Raw genomic sequence first — 5833 nt, 5'->3', positions numbered from 1 at the left:
CCTCGTTTCATCTCAAGTCCCAGTCCCAGTGGAAAGATTCCATGGTTAAGAATATCATATCATGGGGCGCCTGGGTGGCTCAGTTGGTGAAGCGTCTGCCTTCGGCTCAGGTCGTGATCCTGGGGTCCTGGGATCGAGTCCCAGCGTCGGGCTCCCTGCTCAGCAAGGAGTCTGCTTCTCCCTCTCCCTCTGCTGCTCCCCCTGCTTGTGCTCTCTCTCTCTCTCTCAAATAAATAAAGAAAATCTTAAAAAAGAATATTGTATCGTTCCACATATTTTCTTTTCTGGTCCAAAGAAACCTGGTCACCAGTGCTGTTGTTAAAGTGGATGTTCTTCCGACGGGGATGAAGCTGAAAGAGAAACATTCAGCAATGGAATATGAGCTTTCCTGGGAAATATCTTAGAACTACCTCGGCCGCTAGACGCGGGGGAGGAAATCCTGTACCTCCTTCAACCTCAAAGTTCATCACAAATTTTGTGTGTGTTGTGTGTTTGGGGATCGACTGAGATAATGTATGAAAACAATACACAGAAAATCACGCACACATGTACATTTTTGTTAACATGTATAATGCTAGTTGAAAATGCCAGTCATCCCCTGATGCTTGAGGACAGGGATCGAAGACCTTCTCCAGGCATTAAATAGATTCAGAAAATCCAGACTACGCCAGGACCTGGGGTCCGGTGTGCTAAGCAGGCCTTTTATTTGTGATGCTTTCACATCTGAGACCTCCCCTGACCCTGGAGGGACGGCCCCTCCCAGGGCTAACTAATTCCTGAGGCTAAGTCTCCTGCAGTGCACCTTTCATATGCAAACCAATCAATTCAGAGTCCCCGTCCCATCCCCTCCTATTTGGGGCTCTCACACTCTGGGTCACTATGCCCCTGCCCTAATCACTCCAGGGCTAGTTGCCAGACAACTAGGGATGCCCCTACCCTCCAGACTCCGCTGAGATTATTCATGTCAGCCAATCCTAAACCTACTGTTTCTAATTGCCACACCTGCTTCTTCCCAGGGAAACCACAGTAAAGACTCCCACCCATGTTCCCCACACCCCTGCCTCCTGATGGACCCTGGTGCTTCCCAGAGTGCTCCCCACCAGTGGCGTGCCCCCTCTACTAAGGAAGTGTCAGCAATAAACTGTCTTTTCAATGGCCGCTGTCTCCTGATCTGTTGGCCCCTCCGTACCTGAATAACAATAAAACCTACATTTAAAAACTCCTGGATAGGGCGCCTGGGTGGCTCAGTCATTAAGCGTCTGCCTTCGGCTCAGGTCATGATCCCAGGGTCCTGGGATCGAGTCCCGCATCAGGCTCCTTGGTCAGCAGGAGACCTGCTTCTCCCTCTCCCTCTCCCACTCCCCCTGCTTGTGTTCCTGCTCTCGCTGTGTCTCTCTCTGTCAAATAAATAAATAAAATCTTAAAAAAAAATAAAAATAAAAATAAAAACTCCTGGATAGGTGAGCCTTTAAGAGCCAATGTCTTGGGGCACCTAGGTGGTTCAGTTGGTTGGGCGTCTGCCTTCAGCTCAGGTCACGATACCAGGGTCCTGGGATGGAGCCCCACATCGGGCTCCCTGCTCCGCGGGGAGTCTGCTTCTCCCTCTGCCTGCCACTGCCCTGCTTGTGCTCTCTCTGTCAAATAAATAAATAAAATCTTAAAAAAAAAAAAACCAATGTCTTGGGGTGCCTGGCTGGCTCGATCGGTGGAGCATGAATGAGACTCTTGTTTCCGGGGTGGTGAGTTTGAGCCCCATGTTGGGGGTAGAGATTACTTAAAAAAAAAAAAAAAAAAGAACCAATGTCTTAATTTGTTACAAGGAAAGAGCAATAATTAACCCTGTACATGCCCACAGAGTTAAATAAGAAAGTATATAAACTCTTCTTTAGAGTAGTTGCACAAAGGGGGACTTGGATCATTTCAGACCATCAGTAAAAGACATCATGGCTGGGAAATGCATTCTACTGGCCAAAGTAGATTTGGCTGGTTATAAAGACTCTGGGCAGCAAAGGATAGACACTGAGTTCTGCTTTATAAGATCTTCTGCAGAGGCAGAAGCAGAGGCACCCAGAGGCACCATCTACTCCATGGCCATTTCTGCATCAAGCATTCATTGTCCTTGCCTAGAAAATACAACCACAGATACTCCTGCAACTCTTGAGAAAAATACCAGTTCACCAAAACCAAGCCCCCTTTGTCCTTCTGGGGACATATTGTCACTGCAGGTATTCTCGAGGGACTGTAGGTTCTGAGGCTCTAAAGGCCTCGGAGGCAGTTTTGTAGTTGGGACAACATCAGCCTCTTCGGTTCCCCACAGACCCCATTTCTGGTTGGGGGAGGAGCGTCTCATGGGGGGCATGGGCCACGGCATGCCTGGCATGGTAGACACGGTAGCAGGAGCCAGACAGGGTGCTGTCAAAGAAATGCGTATCCTCCAAGGACGTATGGCGTGGGCGTCCCTCCAGCACCTTGCGGGCAGATCCTGGGGGTGAGCACGTGAAATAAAATCACCAGAGTTTACTAAGGACAACATCTTCTGGGTATCTACAACAGTTAATCGTCTGTATAAAACGTGAGAAACCAGGGACTTCATTGCTCTGGGTGTGAAAAGGCGAGTCCCTTGGGAAGCGTCAAACATGGAGTCTTTCCCACTGGTGGTGAAATCCCACTGGGTGACCCACACCTTCTGTGTGGTGATAGTATTCAACCCAGCTACGCGGAGGTTTGTCGGAGAACTGTGTCCCCATAAACAATAGTCATGACTGTCAAATCGATGACTCTGGAAAGTCCATTCTGAGGAAGGATGGAATTGCTCTGTGGTCGGCGTCCTCTTTGTACAGCCTGCACAGATAGCTTTCCTGACCATTTCCTCTTTCAGATCCCAGAGGAACCACTTCCCTTTCATATCATCTGAGACAAACAGCCCCACCCAGGTCTGGCCAAAATGCAGCAACAACACCACCATGCCTGGGGCCAGAGCAGCATCCCTGGAGGCCATCTGATACAGAGATGGAAACTGACCTTTGTCACTCAAGGGCAGATCATAAGGCCCATACGTGATCTGAAGGGGAAGAGAAAAGTGGGGTCCATCTTTCACTCAATGGAAGCAACATGTGGGAGAACACTGTGCAGTATACATCATTAACCAATCACACATGTTTTGTATGACTTGAATCCTTTTGGATGTAACAAAAAAAAATTGGGGGGGGCTGGGTGGCTCAGTTGGTTAAGCTTCTGACTCTTGATTTCAGCTCAGGTCTTGATCTCAGGGTTGTGAGATCGAGACCCGAGTTGGGATTCTCTCTCTCCCCTTCTCCCTCTGCCCTTCCCCCAACTCTCCCTTTCTTAAAAAAAAAAAAAAAGTTTATGGCTCAGAATATAATCTATCTTAGCATTTGTTCTGTGTACATTTAGGAAGAATGTGTGTTTGCCTGGTGTTGGGCAGAGTGTCTCATAAATAGCAGTCCAGTCAAGTTTGTTGATAGGGTTGTTTAAATCTACACCTCTGCTAATGCTCTGCCTAATTGTTCTACCAATTATTGAGAGAGAGGTGTGATGATTAATTTTACCTGTCCTCTTGGCTAGGTTATGGTACCCACTGTTTGGTCAAACGTCAGTCTAGATGTTGCCGTGGAGGTAATTTTTATTTAATTTTTATTTATTTTAAAGATTATTTGAGAGAGAGAAAGAGAGAACGAATGAGCAGGGGGAGGGGCAGAGGGAGAGGGAATCTCAAGCAGACTCCCCGCTGAGCGCAGAGCCCCACACAGCACTCGAACACACGACCCTGAGATCATGACCTGAGCCACAATCAAGAGTCGGACACTTAACTGACTGAGTCACCCAGGTGCCCCGCAGTGGAGGTAATTTTAAATTAATATTTAAATCAGTCCACTTTGACTGAATCAGATTATCCTCCATAATGTGGGGGGCCTCATTCAATCTGTTGAAAGCCTTAAGGAAGAAAGACGGAGCTCTAAGGAAGAAGGAATCCTCCCTCTAGACGGCCTTTGGTCTTGAGCTGCAACATTCACTCTTCCTTGGGTCTCCAGCCTTCCCTGAAGATTTTGGACCTGTCAGCCCCCATAATCACATAACACAGTTCCTAAAAATTAATCACCCTCTGTATCTCTGGAAACCCTGACTGCTACAAGGAATACTAAAATCATCTCCAACTATATCTATTTCTCCTTGCAGTTTTACCTGCAAAATCCAAAAAAAGATTTTTGTTTTGTGTATTTTGAAGCTCTGTTAATAGTTGCATAAATATTTTGGATTGTTATGTCCTTTTGACTTATTTGACACGTTTATGATTACAAAATGACCTTTTTTTAATCCATGGTAGTATTCTTTGCTCTGACATCAGCTTTGACAGAAGTACAGCTACTTTTACCTTCTGTTGACTAGTATTAGCATGCTGTGTCTCTCAATTTCCTGTTCTTTCTAACCTATTTGGTCTTTATATTTAAAGTGTATTTCGGGGCACTTGGGTGGCTCAGACGGTTAAGCATCTGCCTTCAGCTCAGGTCATGATCCCAGGGTCCTAGGATCGAGCCCCGCATTGGGCTTCCTGCTCAGCGGGAAGCCTGCTTCTCCCCCTCTCACTCACCCTGCTTGTGTTCCCTCTCTCGCTGTGTCAAATAAATAAAAAAATAAATCTTAAAAAGAAATAAAGTGTATTTCTTGTAGCCAGCATATTTTTGGGCCTTACTTTCTTATCTGACAATCTCTGACTTTTTAATTCAGGTATTTAAACCAGTAACAATTAATGTGATTTTTAGTATGGTTAACTTTGAGTCTGTCGCCTTGCTGTTTATATGCTAGTCACTTCAATTTACCCTTACCCTCTTCTTCTGCCTTCCTTTGGCGTAACTGAGTATTTTTTATGATTCTATCCTATTTTCTTGTTGATTTATTAGCTATCACTCTGTTTTGATATTTAGTTTGTTAGCTATGTTAGGGTTTCTTGTATACACCTAACCTGTTACAATTTGCCTTCATGTGATAGGACTTCATGTGTAAGAACCTTGCAATAGTATACTTCCATTTCTCCTTTTCCAGCCTTTCTACTATTGCCATTCCATTTACTTTTATATTTAATATAAATCACTCAACACGCTGCTGTTATTTTTTTAGTAAGCAAGACTGAAAACTTAGGATGGTCAGCAGCAGCTCAGAGGACTATGAGGAGGAATAGGTCCTCCAGTCCTAAAGGCAGTCTGGGCGGCACATCTTCCATGCCACAAGCTAAGACTGGAAAAACCAGACTGGAAAAGTGGTTTGAAAATTATTTAACACATCGTCTTAGTCTGTAAAGATGGCTTTAACAAATGGCCCTAGACTGGGTGGCTTTCATAACCATTTGCTTCTCACAGTTCTGGAGGCTGGAAGTTCAAGATCAGGGTGCCCGCACGAGCAGGTGAGAACCCCCTTCCAGGTTGCAGATAGCTGACTTCTTCCTTCCATGTCCTCACATAGTGGGAGGGATGAGGGAGCTCTTTTGGGTCTCTTTTATAAGGGCACTAACCCCATCCGTGATGGCTCCACCTAATAATCACCTCTCAAAGGCCCCACCTCCTAATATCATCACATTGGGGATTAGGTATTAACTTGCGAATTTGGGGGGGGGACACAAACATTCAATCATAACACACAGTATGTTTATTATTGAGTTGGCTTGGGCCACATGTGACACAAATTTATCCAACCACTGGGACCTTCTTCCTGATGTTTATTCTACTTAAACCAAAGCCACTCGAAGACTAGATTCCCAGTTCAGGCTTGAAACAAATAAGATGCAACTCTGGAGAAAAGATCCTAATCCATTTTGCCA

This window comes from Eumetopias jubatus, unplaced genomic scaffold (assembly GCF_037043125.1).
Source record: "Eumetopias jubatus isolate StellerSeaLion01/CBP00866 unplaced genomic scaffold, mEumJub1_p1.0 scaffold_1, whole genome shotgun sequence".
Lineage (NCBI taxonomy): Eukaryota > Metazoa > Chordata > Mammalia > Carnivora > Otariidae > Eumetopias > Eumetopias jubatus.
This window is presented reverse-complemented; position numbering follows the sequence as displayed.